General features: G+C 37.3%; 1 non-coding gene across 1 annotated transcript; it reads left to right on the top strand.

Annotated features, from left to right (window-relative positions):
• The first annotated feature begins 1233 nt into the window (after positions 1-1233).
• On the top strand, positions 1234-1341 carry LOC148568780 (small nucleolar RNA R71). Its single transcript, XR_015883015.1, has one exon. It is a non-coding gene; the product is annotated as a small nucleolar RNA R71 (small nucleolar RNA).
• The last annotated feature ends 19275 nt before the right edge of the window (positions 1342-20616 follow it).

The raw sequence follows: 20616 nt of genomic DNA, 5'->3' as shown, positions 1-20616 counted from the left end.
AGATCCCAAGTTTCTCCATTACAGAGAGTGGCATTAAGTTTATTCCTGACCCTAGGTCACACAGAGCCTTCTCGAAGGTCAATGTGCCTATGTTACAGGGAATTAGGAATTTACCAGGATCATGTTTCTTTTGAGGTAATTTCTGCCTATCCAATGCATTCAGTTCATTGGTGAGCAAGGGAGGTTCATCTTCCCAAGTCTCATTACCAAATAATTTGGCATTCAACTTCATCATTGCACCAAGGTACTTAGCAACTTGCTCTTTAGTAATGTCTTCATCCTCTTCAGAGGATGAATATTCATCAGAGCTCATGAAGGCCATAAGGAGGTTCAATGGAATCTCTATGGTCTCTAGATGAGCCTCAGATTCCTTTGGTTCCTCAAAGGGAAACTCCTTATTGGTCACTGAGCGTCCCAAGAGGTCTCCTCACTAGGATTCACGTCCTCCTCCTCCCTTGTAGGTTCGGCCATGATGGTCAAATCAATGGCCTTGCACTCTCTCTTTGGATTTTCTTCTGTATTGCTTGGGAGAGTACTAGGAGGAGTTTCAGTGACCCTTTTACTCAGCTGGCCCACTTGTGCCTCCAAATTTCTAATGGATGACATTGTTTCATTCATGAAACTCATAGTGGCCTTAGATAGATCAGAGACTATATTTGCTAAGCTAGATGGATTCTGCTCAGAATTCTCTGTCTGTTGCTGAGGTGATGATGGAAAAGGTTTGCTATTGCTAAACCTGTTTCTTCCACCATTATTAAAGCCTTGTTGAGGCTTTTGTTGATCTTTCCATGAGAAATTTGGATGATTTCTCCATGAGGGATTATAGGTGTTTCCATAAGGTTCACCCATGTAATTCACCTCTGCTATTGCAGGGTTCTCAGGATCATAAGCTTCTTCTTCAGAAGATGCCTCTATAGTACTGTTGGATGATTCTTTCAATCCATTTAGACTCTGAGAGATCATATTGACTTACTGAGTCAATATTTTATTCTGAGCCAATATGGCATTTAGAGTATCAATTTCAAGAACTCCCTTCCTCAGAGGCGTCCCATTACTCACAGGATTCCTTTCAGAATTGTACATGAACTGGTTATTTGCAACCATGTCAATAAGTTCCTGAGCTTCTGCAGGCATTTTCTTTAGGTGAATGGATCCACCTGTAGAATGGTCCAGTGACATCTTTGATAGTTCAGACAGACCATCATAGAATATATCCAAGATGGTCCATTCTGAAAGCATGTCAGAAGGACACTTTTTGGTCAGTTTCTTGTATCTCTCCCAAGCTTCATAGAGGGATTCACCTTCTTTCTGTTTGAAGGTTTGAACATCCACTCTAAGCTTACTAAGCTTTTGAGGAGGAAAGAACTTGGCTAAGAAAGCCGTGACCAGCTTATCCCAAGAGTTCAGGCTATCTTTAGGTTGAGAATCCAACCATATTCTAGCTCTGTCTCTTACAGCAAACGGGAAAAGCATAAGCCTGTAGACCTCGGAATCAACCCCATTGGTCTTAATAGTGTCACAGATCTGCAAGAATTCAGTTAAGAACTGAAAAGGATCTTCTGATGGAAGTCCATGAAACTTGCAGTTCTGTTGCATCAGAGAAACTAATTGAGGCTTTAGCTCAAAATTGTTTGCTCCAATGGCAGGGATTGAGATGCTTCTTCCATGTAAATTGGAATTTGGTACAGTAAAGTCACCAAGCATCTTCCTTGCATTGTTATTATTTTCGGCCATGTCTCCTTCTTGTTCGAAAATTTTAGTAAAGTTCTCTTCAGAGTGTTGTGTTTTAGCTTCTCTTAGCTTCCTCTTCAGAGTCCTTTCAGGTTCCGGATCAGCTTCAACAAGAATGTTCTTGTCCTTGCTCCTGCTCATATGAAAAAGAAGGGAACAGAAAATAATAGGGATCCTCTTTGCCACAGTGGAGAGGTTCCTTTATGTGAGTAGAAGAGAAGAATAAAAAAAGAAAAATGTAAGAATCCAAACACAAGGGAGAGGAGTGGGTTCAAATTCTTGGGTGGAAGAGAAGTGTTAGTAGATAAATAAATAATTAGAAGGGGATGAGAGATGAGAGAATTCGAAAATTAAATAAAATAAAATAAAAATATTTTTGTTTTTAATTTAAAATCAAAGTTATAATTCGAAAATCAAAAAGAAAAATGAAATTAAATTAAATTAAAGTTTAAAATAATTAGTTAAATAAAAATAAATTTTGAAAAAGAGGGAACGGATTTTCAAAAATTAGAAAGAGAATTAGTTAGGTAGTTTTGAAAAAGATATGATTGAAATAGTAAACTTTTAAAATCAAACAAAAAGTCAAGTAGTTAATTGAAAAAGATTTGAAAATCAATTTTTGAAAAGATAAGAAGTTAGAAAAGAAGTTAGAAAAGATTTTGAAATTTGATTTTTGAAAAAGATATGATTGAAAAGATATGATTGAAGAAGAAATTAAAAAGATTTGATTTTGAAAAAGATTTTGAAATTAGCAATCAAAAAGATATGATTGAAAATTAAAAATATATGATTTTGAAAATTAAAGTTGATTACTTGACTAACAAGAAACAAAAAGATATGATTTTAAAATTTAAAGATTGAACCTTTCTTAATAGGCAAGTAACAACTTGAAATTTTTTAATCTAAAAATTAAATGTTAGTGAGATTTTCGAAAATATGAAATAAAGATAAGAAAAAGATTTTGAAATTCAAAATTTAAAATTTTCGAAAATATTGGAAAAAAATAAAAAAGATTTGATTTTTGAAAAAGATTTGAAAAAGATAGAATTTTTAAATTGAAAATTGACTTGACTAATAAGAAACAATTGAATTTTAAAACTTTATGACTAAATCAATTCAAATTTTCAAAAATTATGAGCAAAATAAGAGAAAGATATTTTTTGTATTTTTAAATTTTTAATGAAGAAAGAGAAAAACACAAAATTGAAACAAAACATGAAAATTATGAATCAAAACAACTAATGCATGCAAGAACACTTTGAATGCCAAGATGAACGCCAAGAACACTTTGAAGATCAAGATGAACATCAAGACTTATTTTTGAAAAATTTTAAGAAAAGAAAAACATGCAAGACACCAAACTTAGAAATTTTTAATTTTTAGACACTATGAATGCAAGAATGCATATGAAAAACAAGATGCAACACACAACAAGAAAATATGAAGATCAAACAAGAGGATTCATCAAAAACAACTTGAAGATCATGAAGAACATCATGCATGAGTTTTCGAAAAATTCAAGAAAGAGATAAACATGCAATTGATACCAAACTTAAAAACTGACACTATACTTTAACAAGAAACACAAAATTATTTTTGGTTTTATGATTTTATAAGAAATTTTTTTTTGGTTTTTTTTTTCGAAAATTATTTTGGGAAAAATGAAAAAGAAGAAATTTTTTTGTATTATTTTCGAAAATAAGAAATAAAAATCTTAAAAATAAAATAAAATTACCTAATCTGAGCAACAAGATGAACCGTCAGTTGTCCAAACTCGAACAAACTCCGGCAACGCCGCCAAAAACTTGGTGCACAAAATTGCGATCATCAACAATGTCACCAAAGGCTTGGTGCTCTCAACCGTGAATCACACTTTATCACAAATTCGCACAACTAACCAGCAAGTGCACTGGGTCATCCAAGTAATAAACCTTACGTGAGTAAGGGTCGATCCCACGGAGATTGTCGGCCTGAAGCAAGCTATGGTCACCTTGTAAATCTCAGTCAAGCGGATTCAAATGGTTATGGTGAATTGATAATAAAAATATAAATAAAACGTAAAATAAAGATAGAGATACTTATGTAATTCATTGGTGAGAATTTCAGATAAGCGTATAGAGATGCTTTTGTTCCTCCTGAACCTCTGCTTTCTTGCTGTCTTCATCCAATCCTTCATACTCCTTTCCATGGCAAGCTGTATGTTGGGCATCACCGTTGTCAATGGCTACATCCCGTCCTCTTTGTGAAAATGGTCCAATGCGCTGTCACTGCATGGCTAATCATCTGTCGGTTCTCGATCATACTGGAATAGGATTTACTATCCTTTTGCGTCTATCACTACGCTCAGCACTCGTGAGTTTGAAGCTCGTCACAGCCATCCCTTCCCAGATCCTACTCGGAATATCAAAGACAAGGTTTAGACTTTCCGGATCTCAAGAATGGTCGTCCATGGGTTCTAACTTATACCACGAAGATTCTAATATCTCGGACTCGGTCCCCTGTATTGGATACCTAAGAGATACTCATTCTAGCTTGTTTGCATGTAGAACGGAAGTGTTTGTCAGACACGCGTTCGAAAGTGAGAATGATGATGAGCGTCACATAATCATCACATTCATCATGTTCTTGGGTGCGAATGAACAACTTAGAATAGGAATAAGCTTGAATAGAATAGAAAAACAATAGTACTTTGCATTAATTCATGAGGAACAGCAGAGCTCCACACCTTAATCTATGGTGTGTAGAAACTCTATAGTTAAAAATACATAAGTGATAATAGGGTAGACATGGCCGAGTGGCCAGCCTCCCATGGAGGTCTAGAAATCTAAAAATGATCAAAAGATGTAAATACAATAGTAAAAAGTCCTATTTATACTAAACTAGTTACTAGGGTTTACAGAAATGAGTAAATAATGCAGAAATCCACTTCCGGGCCCACTTGGTGTGTGCTTGGGCTGAGCATTGAAGCTTTCACGTGTAGAGGTCTTTCTTGGAGTCAAAAACCAGTTTGTAACCTGTTTCTGGCGTTTAACTCTGCTTTGCAACCTGTTTCTGGCGTTTAACTCCAGAATAGGGCAGAGAGCTGGCGTTGAACGCCAGTTTGCGTTATCTAAACTCTGGAAAAGTATGGACTATTATATATTTCTGGAAAGTCCTGGATGTCTACTTTCCAACACAATTGAGAGCGTGCCATTTGGACTTCTGTAGCTCCAGAAAATTCACTTTGAGTGCAGGGAGGTCAGAATCCAACAGCATCTGCAGTCCTTCTTCAACCTCTGCATCTGATTTTTGCTCAAGTCCCTCAATTTCAGCCAGAAATTACCTGAAATCATAGAAAAACACACAAACTCATAGTAAAGTCCAGAAATAAGAATTTTATTTAAAAACTAATAAAAATATACTGAAAACTAACTAAATCATACTGAAAACTATGTAAAAACAATGCCAAAAAGCGTATAAATTATCCGCTCATCAGTGGTGACGGCTTACCATCCTCAAACCAATGGGCAAGTCAAAGTGTCTAATAGAGAGATCAAGCACATACCGGAGAAGATTTTCAAACCTCATAGAAGGGACTGGAGCTCTAGGCTTCGAGATGCGCTATGGGCTTATCGCACTACTTACAAGACACCATCGGCATGAGTTCGTTCTGCCTAGTCTACGGAAATACTTGTCACCTTCCGGTAGAGGTGGAACACAAAGCTTACTAGACTGTGAAGGAATTGGAAGAATTGAAGTGCCTTCGACTGGAAGCATATGAGAACTCAAGGCTCTATAAGGAGAAGATGAAGGCGGTACAGGACAAGAACATCAAGAGAAGAGAGTTTAGAGCTGGGGATGAAGTCCTTCTCTATAACTTGAGGTTGAGGTTAATCCCAGGCAAACTGAGGTCAAGGTGGGATGGACCCTACGTGGTGGAGAAGGTGGAACCGTATGGAGTTGTCCACCTAAGTCACCCCTCAAGCCCCACCTTCTTCAAAGTCAATGGCTACCGTTTGAAGCTGTATCATGGTGTGAACAACAAGGAGCTGGAGATCTTCCTCTTGAAGGATCTAGAAAGGGAAGAGGACTGAGCCTATGGACCGTCCAACTTAAGGACGTTAAAGAAAAGTGCTAGGTGGGAGGCAACCCACCATGGTATGATCGTCCTTTTGATAATTCTATTTTATTTATGTGCTTCTATTTATTTCCTTCTTTGTCTTTGTTAATTTTTACTTAAGCATGTTTTCCTTTTATTCAGAAAGAAAAAAAAGTGCACCTGATGCGTAAGCGTCAATGACGCGCACGCGTCATGTGGAGGTCCGCTCTCTAGTATTCTGAACAGAGAGTTATGCTGGAACTGTGCGGGTGGGGTGCCTGGCGCACAAACCACCTCACGTGTACGCGTGGTCCACGCGTACGCGTCACTAGCAATTATGGGGTTCCACGCGTGTACGTCAGCTACACGTACGTGTGGTATGAGAAATCGGCGTAATTTGGTACATTGAACAGAGAGTTGTGCTAGTATAATGTTGGAATCGTGTGTCTGGCACAACGAGTAGTCACGCGTATGCGTGACCGACGCTTACGCGTCACTTGAATTTCTGCTCACCTATGCATATGCGTGGGCGACGCGCGCACGTCATAAGCTCCGCGTCACTTAAATCAGCGCGCCGCCTGTTGCATTCTTTTCTCCCGCTAATCCTAATTCTTCCACATTCTTCTTCTTTCCTTCTTTCTACTTCTTCCTTCTTTCTTCTTCCCTTCTCTCACCACCAGCGGCGGACTACCACCAGAGACCACCACCTCCGGCAGCCACAATTTCCTTTCCTTTTCTTCTTCTCTTCCTACTCATCTTCTCACATTCTTACTCCCATTTATCCCCCTATTTTCATCTTCTTTTCAAGGTTTTTTTTTCTTCCTCTCTTCTACTCGTTCCTTCTTCTTTTATTTCTTGCACTTGACTATTTTATGTATTTTTTATTCTATATTAGATTTGATATTTGTAATTTCTTTTTCATTCTTTTATCTTGCATTGTTATGTTGGTGTTGGAATTTTATTTGGGTGATTATTTTGCTATATCTTAGCTTGTTTGTGTTATGAGGTATGCTTTGACAATTGGCATCTTATTTTGGGTATCCCATATACTTGGATTGATTATCTTACTTCCTATTTTTAATTTGGACACCAAGTGTGTTTGTGAAAAAGCTCTTATGGTATTTTAATTTATTTTCTATTTTATTCTTTCACCTTAATGCCTCTTTTCACAACCCTTGCAATCTATGTGTATTGAGTTTATTATTCATTAATTGTCATCATAAAAGTGCTCATCATTTTATTGCATGTGACTATTATTGTTGATACTGATTCTTGAGCTATTCTTCTCATGCTTGTTACTTGCATGCTTTTATCCCTCTTCCATCTAGTTGTTATGATATGCCTTCATGATATTACTTGATGTCTTACTTGCAAGTTGTAGCTACCATGTATTTAAGACACTATCTTTTTCTATGGCATTCATTATCACTTGGACTTTCTTTCATCCGGTTTTTAACTATTTAAATTTGACATTCGTTATCTTTCTTCCTTCTTCAGGATGACCATCAAGAGAGGAAAAGATAAGGCTTCTGACAGGACACCGAAAAAGAAAGGAACTAAAAGAGAACCAGCTAAGGCGCAACCATCCACAAGGGTCAAGCCACCTACTAAGCGGGTGAAGAGGACCGTCCGAGTTGATGAAGTCGAGAAGGCATTTCCCGCACGGGACTCTGCACGATTCACTAACCGTTACTGTGAGCGGATGTTCCCCCTCTTTGCAGAGAGAAACTACCATAATGAGCACCTCCTCAGTCTTCCAGCGCATTTCATTAACTTTGTGGTGCCCCACATTGAAAGGAGACAGTAGGGATTCTTAAGGAGGTAGCCGCGAGAAGCCGATCTCTCTTAGGTGGTTGAATTCTACACCAACTATCACTCGCCTACCCTGCAGTCAGTCTATGTGCGCCAAAAGCAAGTCCCTATCTCCGAAAGTGCCATTCAGAGAGTACTTGATCTTTTACCGAGTCCGGAGGGGATAGATGCCTATCAAGAGGCCCAGCTTGAGCGCCAGACATACCAGTTTGACTAGAACAGCGTCCTTGGAGTCATCACCCAACCTGATAGCATTGGATCTATGGGCAACACCAGACTCGTCCCAAGAGCATCTCCGTTCAAGCACTCACCTTGGAGGCTCGCGTGTGGGCACAGATCATGTCCCACTACATATTTCTGAGCACTCATGAGTCTACTTTCACTATTGACATGACCGTTCTCGTCTGGTGCATTCTCACAGAGTAACCTCTCAACTTGCCAAGACTCATTCGACAGTCTATAGGCCGGGTGCAAATCGTGGGTAACCTACCTTTTCCCGCATTGGTTACAAACTTGGTATCTGCAGCAGGAGTCTCCCATCGGGCTGGGAATACGAGGACCATGATTCCTATGGATGATGAATTTGTTCCAAATGGGAAGTATATCAAACCTCTGGCACCATCTGTGAGCCAGAATGCAGGCCCGTCCTTCAACGCCCCTTCATCATCCGCTCCATCATCATCCACACCTCACACACCACCACTACCAAACCATCATTTGCTACTTGAGATCCTTGAAAGGTTAGACCGGCAAGGCCGGCGGATTGAGCAAATAGAGCGCCGCAACAAGCACCGATACAACTACTTGAAGGAGCTCATTGTTAGTACTCACCCTCCTCCGGAAGGGCCCGATACCCCGGAATCCACTTCACATGATAGCATGGAGAGCCATGACGAGGCGGACAGTAGAGGTGATGATTCCAACCCCACTTTGCTCATCACTGATGGCACGGAGGACCGTGCCAAGCTTTAAGTGTGGGGAGGTTAGTAACTGACTTCCAAAGGTAATATCTCTCTCTCAACACCAATATTTTACTTTTCTTTTGTTAGATAGGATAACTTGCATGAGTAGTAGTTGCTTGCATTTAGCTACTACTTGGTTGAAGTGATAAATTCTTTTTCAAGACACTATTTTATAGCATTTCACTGATTTGAATTAAAAAATTTTGTTAAACTTGTTTGAAGATATTTAATTTGGAACATGGTTTTAGAGCTCGAACATACAAAACCAGTGAGATTTTGAACCTACTTGATTGGTTGTATTTTATCAACCTTATTTTGGTATGTGTTGTTCTCTCCAAAATTGTGATATATATCATGCTTGATTCTATATTTCCATGGTTTGATGTATGCATACACTTATGTGATTGAGCCTTGTTTCACTATAGCTCACATATCCATATAGCCTTACCCTATCATTACCCTTTGTAACCCCATGTTGAGCCTATTTTACCCCATTTATTCTTTATATTAGCACATCACTAACTCTAAGCAAAAAACAATAAATGTCCCTAATTTGAATCCTTGATTAGCTTAGATTAGTAAGGTGTACATGAATTAAGTGTGGGGAAATTGAATTGTGGAATACATGTTTAGGAAAGTGGGTATTTTATATTCTTATGTGAAAATGTGAATATAGTTGGGCACTTGTTCATGCATCTAACACTTTAATCATATGCACTACATCCTTTATGCATATAAAAAAGAAAAAAAAAGAGGAAGCAATAAAAAGGGGACAAAATGCCCCAAGTGAAATAATTAAATTAATGCTTATGATTTATATTCAAAAGACATTAAGGTGCATGAATTTGTGACAAAAATAATCAATGGGTAGTAGGTTTTGCATTGTAATGACTTGGAATGTCTTAGGTTAGGTGAGAAGTTTAGGTTAATCAAGGATTCAGATTTTAGTCCACTTAACCAAATACATTCCTACCTTGACCCTAACCCCATTACAACCCTTGAAAAGACCTCTTGATATGTGCATTTATGCATTAAATTTCTGTTGATTTGTAGAAGAAGAGCAAGCCTTAGAAAGCAAGATTAGTAGAGAACCGAGAGACTCGACCCTCAAACACTAGAGTGATTAAAGTGTATACACTTCCAGTGAGGGTTCGATGCTCGATTCTGTGATCCCGGCTTTCATGAGCTTTCTTCTTGCAAGTTTACTTGTACCTTATTGTGTGATTTGAATTAGTGGAATCCAGTTTATGTTAGTCTTGGAGAATTTGTTTACTTTTAACCAAGTAGGTAGAAGCATTTTAGCATGTAGTTGCATTCATATAAATAGGTTGCATTGCATGAGTCTCACCTTTTCCCTTCACTCTTTTGGTCTCTTGCATGAGGACATGCTAATGTTTAAGTGTGGGGAGATTTGATAAACTACTATATTATGATATATTTTGGACTGAATTAAGTGGGTTTTGTCAACTATTCTCACACTTATTCATGTAAATTGCATGTTTTTCATTTTCTTTCTAATTTTGTGCTATGATTGAAAACATGCTTCCTAAGTCTTAAAATTATTAATTTTTAATTCTCCTTTATTACCATTCGATGTCGTGATGTGTTTGTGAAGTGTTTTCAGGTTTACAGGGCCTGAATGGTGTAACACCTACCACACAGAGTCTTATTCTTAAGTCATAAAACAGAGGTGGCGAGGTATTAAGACCTCTAAAAATAAAATTTAGTATATATAGTAGTGTAAAAAATGTTTATAACTAGGAGCCTTTGAAGAAAAAGGGGTAAATAAAAACCGTTAAAGTGAAAAGCGCAACACTCCGATCGGTAACATGAACGACACAGATAAAGGATAAGCTAACATGAAGGGATATACAAGAGAGTGCCAAAATAAAGATATCAAGACTCAGGACTCAGTTTGTGAAGATAACCTATCCGAGCATATAAGTATACATACATATATAAAGAAACTACCCAAAATAAAGCCCAAAACACAAGATACAAAACCCGTTTCTCCAAAATAACCTCTAAGAGGGGTTAATACAATATATATATATTGTAGAGAATATAAGTATCTAAACAAGTATATAAGATCAAAATAAAATCCCGAGAGCTAAGGATCTTCGCCAAAATGGAAGTCTCCAGCATGCCTCAGCGAGGAGCCTCACGTCCTGCATCTGAAAACCACAAAATCTGCATGGGTGAGAACCGGAGGTTCTCAGCATGATAACAGTGCCCAAATATCTAACATGTAATGTCTTGGGAAAGCCGAAGGCAATCCTAGAACTTCAAAATTCATAACCAAAGCATATAAATATAACTAAACCATGAGAAAAAATAGGCGACTAACTTAAGGATCTTCAATCTAACTAAATATCCCCTTTTCCAATCCTGAAAACCTCCCAACCGCCAACAGTAATTGAGATGCAAACACAAGTATATCAAACAAAGAAATGCACAAGTAGGAAGCAGATAAGACAATTAGGCAGTTAGCAAGTAATGATGCAATCAATTAGACATTCCAAACAAATCACATATAATGCATATGATGCATGCCTGTCCTAGTAGCTGATGAGTCTCATCTGTCAGTTATAAAGCCAACTCGACAAATTCTGGTAGCTAACCATTGGACTGTCCCTCTGTCGTGCATCCCCAACTTGAGTTATTCACAATATAAACATAATTTATATCCAACACCTCACTAGTGTATATTCACGAGGGCGTGTCATCCGGAACTTTCACCGTGTCCAGCCACACTTATGACATAGGGTCAACAGAGTATCAAGTCTTCACCTGGAGCACGTGGTGGCTAGCCACTGATTTCATCCAGGGAAACTCGTATCTCAGATAGGTGGAGTGCAACAATCACAATATCAATAATTCAATTCAGCATATAAGCATTCATTCTCATCCATACATTAACATTTATCTCAGCCATCCGGCTTTGAATCATAATTCATTATCAGCCATAAACCATCATTACATACAGCCATTCGACTCATATCATACTTAGCCACTCGGCTCATATCCTACACCGCACTCCACCACCCTCCTCCACAACTCATATCATCATTATTAATCATAACTCATCATAATATCTCCTTTCTTCATCCACAAGTTACCCCCCTTCCCTAGCTTCCTCTCAATCACTAGGAATTTTACTTTGATTTAAGATTTAAAGGATGAAATTGGGGGTTTATAAGCGTGAAACAAAATCTCGGAAGGCTACAAGCTTGTTGGGAATGTGACAAACTTGAAAACAAAAGCTTTAGAAATGAACAGGGTCGTGTACGTACGCACAGGGGTGTGTGTGCGCACACCCAGAAGTATTTTCAGAAAGTGTGCGTGCACACAGGCTTGTGCGTACGCACAGAAAGTGAAATTTCCATTGTTGAGTGCACGCATAAGGTGTGCTAGCGCCATCAACAGAATGACATTCCCAACGTGTGCGTGCGCACAAGGCTGTGCGTACGCATAGCTTGCAAGACTTCCTTGGTCATGTGCGCGCACAGAGCGTGCTAGCACTCCCAGCAGTAGCCCTATCCCTGCGTGTGCATGCGCACAAGGCTGTGCGTGCGCACAGCTTCAAAAATCTACGGGGTGTGCGTGCGCACACAAGCCGGAAATCACAAATTCTACAGAATTTGCAGAATTCATATTTCAGGCCCAAACTTCCAATGATCATATCTCCTTCCACAGAACTCAGATTTCCACCAAGTTTAAACCATTTTAAAGCTTGTGAAATTATCTTTCTTTTGATATAAAGAGCATCTAATTCCAAAAACAATAGCTTGAGATATGATCCGTTTAAGTTCGTCAAAATTTCAATTTTACCAAAGTTTATAAACTTCCAATTTCCAAAACCTACACTGTAGAACCTATGCACAATTACTCAAGAGGGGGGGTGAATTGAGTATAGCAACAACAATGAATCTTTTTGCGAAAGTTAAAGACAATATACAAAAGTGTTATTGTACTAGTATTTTTCCAAGAGCTTAACTCAATTGCTAAGCATTTATAAGGAGCTTTTACTTTCCAATAGACACCAACTCAAATAAATTGATCAAGCTTTTCACCAATCGGACTTAAGCTATTCCTTAAGTACTTACGAAGCTACTTTTCGATCACAATTTATTTGCTCAAAGGTAAAAGACAATAATATTGAAGAGATGAGTTTGGAGAGATGCAAACGCTATTTAGAGTGGTTCGGCACAATCCTTGTCCTACGTCCACTTTCTTTCTCAATCGCTATTGAGAAGTTCCACTATTGCCAAGCTTCAAGGTGCTCGCGCAAAACCTTTTACAATCCGAGTCCTTAGTTTCTAACACCTCACGGTATATGATCACCACTCGTATACTAACCTACTCCACTTAGAGATACCTTCTCTAAGATTTGCCTTGAGTACTTAGTATACTTCTTTGGTATCCTCACCGACTATAGTGTTTATAACTCTTGACTCAACCTTGGAGATCACACTCCAATTTACAAAGTGTACAAGAAAACAATTCTCAAAGAATTGTTGAGATGAAATGAGTACTCTCTAGAAGAGTGTATGATTACAAGTTTAGCACTATTGAACTAATTGATATTGCTCTCTCAAATTGTGTATTATAACACCTTAAAAATGTGTAGAATGAAAGAATATGAACAAGATAGTTTGCAAATACTCACATTGTGTGAAATAAGGCTTTAATCCACCTATTTATAGACTTCCCAAACCTTAGAAACGTTTGGGAGTTAATGGGATGGAGCCGTTTTGTTAAAACTAGCCGTTTTTTATGTTTTTGAATCATTTGCATCGATGCATAACACTTTGCATCGATGCAAATGTGTCTTTGAAGCTGAAATTTAAATTTTCAGCTAGGTTGCATCGATGCAAACATCTTTGCATCGATGCAACAAGTCGTTGCATGCTTTGCATCGATGCAAGATGAGTGTGCATCGATGCAAACCTTAAAGAATGGCTTGAAATCACTTCAAAATACTTAGGATTGATCTCAAACTTGTTGGAGTCAATTCCTATGCTTTTGTACCTTTGAAAACAAGTTTTTAAACCATTTGGCTAGCATCGAATTGCAAGATGTGCATCAAAACATTTTGTGAGTGTGTGTTGAGAGATTTAGCAATTGGTTCTTAACAAGAAGTTACCTAAGTCCTAAGATATTATACTTGTCTTCAAATGTTGTGGACTTGAGTTTCTTGTTGTTGTTGTGTTGCTTTCAACTCTTCATTCCTCAACGTTGAATGTTGGTTGATCTTTCAACATGCTTGTTCATTCAAGTTATTTGTTGGTTTGTCTTTCATGTCGTTTGTCGGTTTGTCATTCATCAAAACCTATGAATACAAACTTCGCATACAAGCAACATGATTTACAATTTCTCCCTTTTTGATAATGACAAACCAATTTTGAGGATATGCATTTATAAATGATTTTTGAAAGCAACAATAATGCACTTTGTTTTATAAAAAGCTTTGGAGAGGACTTAAAAAAAATTTTGCAGGAGTTCCCCCTAAATATGTGCATTTGTTCCCATAATGGGCGTTTATCAAAGAAAACAATTTAGATATCAAAGTTTTTGCTTAGCGGAAGTCTTTTTGAAAAAAAATTGTTTCGCAAACTTATTTCTTCTTTTCAAATCCTTAAACTTCTTCTTTTTCAAAAGTTTAAAATTTCAAATATCCTCAAACTTCTCTTCCCCCTTTTGACATTATCAAAAAGAAAGGATTTTGAAATGTGTCATAGAAGCATGCATAAAACGATGAAAATAGATATGTCCCCCTTTCAAAAAGAATTTGATTTCCTCTTTTTAAAACAAGCATGCATAATTCCCCCTAAATAAGTGAAATATATTAAAGCATGCTCATTAACTTAAAATAGGGGTACCAAGCCTATTTTGAGTTATTCACCAAATAAGCATACAAGCATTAATCAGTAAACAAAATTATGAAGAGCATATCAAAATATTAAAACCATAATAGAAATCCTTAGCTTACTAGGAGTTAGTTTAACAATTCATATAATGAAATAAACATAAAGCAATAAAAAGTGACTTGATGAAGAGGAGACAATCAATCTTGGTCTTCATCATCATCAGTGTCCTCTTCATATGGTAGGTGGATCCCGAAATGCTCATATAAGTCATCAATACGACGATCCAAGCGACCCGTGCGACGATCTACACGAGACACACGACGATTAAGTGCTTCAAGTTGCCTACCATGCTCTACGTCAATCCTTTGGATGTTTTGGTTGATGGATTGTAATTCTCTCATTATATCAACCAAGGAGGGTGGTTCTTGAGCTTGAGGTGCTTGTGGAGGAGCTTCCTCTTGAGGACCTTGTTCATCAACATTTCTTCTTCCCATTTTGTTGAGAATATGAGTGTTGATACAAGATTGAGGAGGTACTTCCTTGGTAATCTCATTTGATACATCAATACCAACATAATCAAAGACTTTAGACCATAAGCAAAGGAATCCTAATCCACCATTCCTATCCTTCATCTTGAGCCTAACCATATGTTGTATTATAAAGTATGGCCAATTAATCTTAATTCCATTCATCATAGCCCACATGACAATCAAATCTTCATCATTTACATTCGCATGCCCGGATATTCTAGGTTGCAATACATAGGTGACTAGATATAACAAAGTTCTATGTTCCGCACTCATTGAATTGCAACTAATTTTGGAATGAGCTCCCTGTACAAGATTGAACAAATGCATGGCATTGTCCTTTGAATAACCCCATTCATCAATTGGGGTTTTACCACCTTGAAACAAGTCACCTTGATTTGGCAGCTCCCAAATGGTGGCTAACTCATCACCATCTAGCCTATAATCCTTTCTTCCTATCTTGAAGAATAATGTGAAACTTGATTCATCTTCCTCATCAATCTCAATCATGAGTGTACTATAGGCTATGGCAACTAAATCCGGATAAAATTTACTCTTAATTTGAACAAAATCCATGAGACCTTGATGAACTAGAATAGCCTTAAGAGTATCAAAGTTATGAATGACAAGAAGGGTCGGATCCAAATACCTCGGAGGAATTTCCTTTCTTCCGGCGAGCCTTGCCTCATAGAATTGAAGATCTTCATTAGAAGCAAAGTACCTTGCCAAAGGATGATTATTTGGAGGTGGAACCACACTTGAAGAACCTTTTGACTTCTTGACGGTTCTCTTGATTCTAGGCATTGTGGATGATTTTGTTTTATGGGTTTTGTAGAGGAGAATGTGGGAACTTCAAATATGTAATTTGTTTGTAGTGGGTATCTAAGTTTTGTGAGTTGTATGAAGCTATATGTGAGCTTGTTTTGGAGGTAATGGAGGTTTGGAGGTGGAGATATGAGTTGTGAGGTTGAAGATGATGAAAAAGTGGGGTTTTGTTTGCACAAAAATGCCAAATTTACGTGTTTTTATGTAATTTGGTCTTGTTTGCATCGATGCAATGGGCTTTGCATCGATGCACATAGCACGTCGTGTGCTTTGCATCGATGCAAAGCTTGGTTGCATCGATCCAACATGCATCATTTTGCCCAAAATCACCAAATTTTCATCCTTTGGTGGTTCTTTCTTCAATCCTTTGAGTTCCATCATGTATATACTCATTTAAACTATTATAAACTTCAATTTGTTGATCCTCCATTGTTTATAATCTTCAAATTCTTCAATCTACCTCAAGATTAATCACTCATTCATCAACTCATAAACCTACAAAACAATGGCTAATTGGATATCTCCAATGCTTAAGTTAGTAAGAGATAAAATAGCAATATAAATACAATGAATTCAAACAAATCATATTAGATTAGAATCCAAGATACCAAGTTCATTTCGGATGTTAAAAAAACTTTCTTTACATAAAGGTTTAGTGAAGATGTCCGCTAGTTGTTTACTAGTTTCGACAAATTCAATAACCACATCACCCTTTTCAACATGGTCTCTTATGAAGTGATGTCTAATCTCAATATGCTTGGTTCTTGAATGTTGAACCGGATTCTTGGTTAAATTTATTGCACTAGTATTATCACATTTGATAGGAATGTGATCAAGCATGAGTCCATAGTCCACAAGTTGTTGTTTCATCCATAAAATTTGGGCGCAACAACTACCGGCGGCTACATACTCGGCTTCGGCGGTAGATAAGGCTACACTTACTTGTTTCTTGCTATGCCATGAAACAAGAGAGTTTCCTAGCAAGTGACAAGTGCCGCTAGTGCTTTTCCTATCCAATTTGCAACCGGCAAAATCGGAATCGGAATAACCAATCAAATCACAAGTGGATCCTTTCGGATACCACAATCCAACATTTAAAGTTCCTAGGAGATACTTCATAATCCTTTTCACCGCACTGAAGTGAGATTCCTTAGGATTAGTTTGGTATCTCGCACACATGCATACACTAAACATGATATCTGGCCTACTTTCCGTTAGATAAAGCAATGATCCTATCATGCCTCTATACTTCTTTACATCTATGTTTTTACCTTGTTCATCTTTGTCAAGGTAGCAAGTAGTGCTCATTGGTGTGTCCATTGCCTTAGCATTGTCCATTCCAAATCTTTTGAGCAATTCCTTGCAATATTTGGTTTGGCCAACGAAAGTTCCTTCTTTTCCTTGTTTGATTTGAAGACCAAGGAAGAAGTTGAGTTCGCCCATCATGGACATTTCAAATTCACTTTGCATGAGGTTTGAGAAAAACTTGCAAAGTGATTCGTTAGTTGAACCAAATATTATGTCATCGACGTAAACTTGTACCAAAAGGATATTTTTGTTTTCAATCATGATAAATAAAGTTGTATCAACCTTCCCTCTTCTAAAACCCTTTTCTATTAAAAACTTGCTCAAACGTTCATACCAAGCTCTTGGAGCTTGTTTAAGACCATAAAGAGCTTTCTTGAGTTTAAAAACATGATTAGGATTTTCATAATCCTCAAAACCGGGAGGTTGTTCAACATATACTTCTTCTTGAATGAAACCATTAAGAAAGGCACTCTTAACATCCATTTGATAAAGTTTGAAGTTATAAGAGGATGCAAAAGCAAGTAACATCCTAATAGCTTCTAATCTAGCTACGGGAGCATAAGTTTCGTCATAATCAATACCTTCCTCTTGATTATAACCTTTAGCTACTAATCTAGCTTTGTTTCTAACAATTGTACCATTTTCATCGAGTTTATTTCTAAAAACCCATTTTGTTCCGACAATTGTTTGATTACTTGGTTTAGGCACCAATTCCCAAACGTCATTTCGTTTGAATTGGTTAAGCTCTTCTTGCATTGCCATAACCCAATGTTCATCATCAATTGCGGACTCAATGGTAGATGGTTCAATTTGAGAAACAAAAGCACTATATGTAAATAAATTTCTAAAAGAGGATCGAGTTGTTACCCCTTTCGAAACATTACCAATGACGTTGTCTAGAGGATGATCCTTTGAAGTACGCCAGTCCTTTGGAAGTGCATTTATTTGTGCTTGTGATGGTGCAATTTCTTCAACTTGAACATTATCCTTTGTTGTAGAGGCTTTATTTAAATCTTTTTCTTTGTTTTTCCAACGCCGATTACTTTGCCGGTGTTGTTGTCTCCATAGATCACATTTCCTCCGTTTGTAGGCTCTATTGCGGTGAACTTTGATTCATCGCCGGTCATGTGTTTGGAGCATCCACTATCAACATACCAATTTGTATCCTTAGCTCCAACACGTACCTACAAAACAATTAAAATTGGGATTTAGGTACCCAAGTGAATTTGGGTCCTTGATGGTTAGTATGAGCATAATGCCCATAAGGTGCCCATCTCGTATCTTGACTACGAAAGTTTATATGTTTAATTCTTGTAAAGCATACGGGTGCTATATGACCTACTTTATTGCAATAATGACATATGACATTTGGATTATGCATCCTATGCATGTTTCTAAATGGTTGCCTAGATTGTTTCCTAAATGCAACATCTTTTGATCTATATGCATTGTGATTATAATTTCTAAATGAAGCATGTTGAGGAGAATGTTTAAAGGCTTCATTCCTTTTAGGCATGCTTGCCTTTTGGGCTTGCGGTTGCCTAATAGGAGTTTTAGTATTTTTAAATTTTCCTTTTTCAAAACCTAAACCTTCCTTATTATGAACATGCTTTTGATTTTTCAACATTTTATCTAAGTTCTTTGAAGATTCATTGAACTTAGCTAAAGTGTTCTTAAGATTTGTAATTTCATTTTCATGCATTTTACAAGATTTGTATGGATCACTACTTGTGCTACACTTATCTTTTCCAAGATTGATATTCTCATTTTTCAACATCTCATTTTGTTTTAAAAGATCCATATTCTTTTTCTTTAGGAGAGAATAATCTTGGGTAAGTTTTGTGTACACCTCAAGTAAGGCATCATATTCATCTTGTAAATTAAAAGAAGTGGAGTTGTCATTACTAACCTTTTCTTCGCTTGCCATTAAGCAAAGATTTGCAACCTCGTCGTCATCGGAGTCGGATTCATCCTCGTTCTCCCATGATATGTATGCTTTCTCCTTCTTCTTAAGTTTCTTGTTTTTGTCCTCTTTTTGAAGTTTTGGACAATTGGGTTTAATGTGTCCAACTTCTCCACACTCATAGCATTTTGGTACCTTTGTTTTGCTCTTGAAGTTTTTCTTCATTGCAAACTTATTGAATCTTTTTAATAAGAGTGCAAATTCTTCATCTCCTTCTTCTTCATTATCATCACTCTCTTCTTGTAGTGATGTTGTTTTAAGGGCGAGACTTTTCTTCTTGCTTTCTTCACCTTTTTGTCTATTTAGCATAGTCATCTCATAGGTGAGAAGATTACCTCGTAGTTGATCAAATGTAAGTTGATCATAGAGCCTTCCTTCCACAATGGCGTTTACTTTGGAGTTCCATTTTGGTGTAAGGCTTGTAAGCACCTTGGTCACAATTTGTTTATCATTGTATTTTGTGCCAAGCATGCTTAGGTTGTTGAAGATCTTGGAGAGTCTTTCAAGAGCTTCTTCAATGCTCTCTTCATCTTTCATTTTAAAATTTTCCCATTCATGAACCAACATAAATACCTTTGATTCTTTAACGTGGTCGGTTCCTTCGTAAGTGATTTGGAGTTTATCCCAAATCTCTTTAGCGGTTTCACATGTAGAGATCTTCATATAATCATGCTCGTTAAGTGCACAATGAATGAAGTTGATGGCTTTATCATTCATTGCCACTTTCTTCCAATCATCGTCATTATATTCACTTTCTCCTTTCGGTACTTGCTTTAAGACGGAGACTTCTCCTTCTTTAGCGCTTGTTGTCTTTGTTGGAATGTGATTTCCATTCTCAATCACTTTCCAAATTCTCACATCTTGAGAACGGATCCAAATTCTCATCTTATTTTTCCAATAAGAGTAATTTGTTCCGCTAAAAAGAGGAGGTCTAGCGGTTGAGTTACCTTCAGTAGTGTTGTTGTTGTTAAAGCTTGTGCTTGCCATGATCTTTTCCCTTAAACGGTTAAGTCTTTCAAAGGGTTAAGCTCTGATGCCACTTGTAGAACCTATGCACAATTACTCAAGAGGGGGGGTGAATTGAGTATAGCAACAACAATGAATCTTTTTGCGAAAGTTAAAGACAATATACAAAAGTGTTATTGTACTAGTATTTTTCCAAGAGCTTAACTCAATTGCTAAGCATTTATAAGGAGCTTTTACTTTCCAATAGACACCAACTCAAATAAATTGATCAAGCTTTTCACCAATCGGACTTAAGCTATTCCTTAAGTACTTACGAAGCTACTTTTCGATCACAATTTATTTGCTCAAAGGTAAAAGACAATAATATTGAAGAGATGAGTTTGGAGAGATGCAAACGCTATTTAGAGTGGTTCGGCACAATCCTTGTCCTACGTCCACTTTCTTTCTCAATCGCTATTGAGAAGTTCCACTATTGCCAAGCTTCAAGGTGCTCGCGCAAAACCTTTTACAATCCGAGTCCTTAGTTTCTAACACCTCACGGTATATGATCACCACTCGTATACTAACCTACTCC

The sequence above is a fragment of the Arachis ipaensis genome, chromosome B4 (assembly GCF_059453495.1).
Source record: "Arachis ipaensis isolate K30076 ecotype BB chromosome B4, ASM5945349v1, whole genome shotgun sequence".
Taxonomy (NCBI): Eukaryota; Viridiplantae; Streptophyta; class Magnoliopsida; order Fabales; family Fabaceae; genus Arachis; species Arachis ipaensis.
The sequence above is the reverse complement of the archived record's forward strand: the minus strand, read 5'-3'. Positions and strand labels throughout refer to the sequence as shown.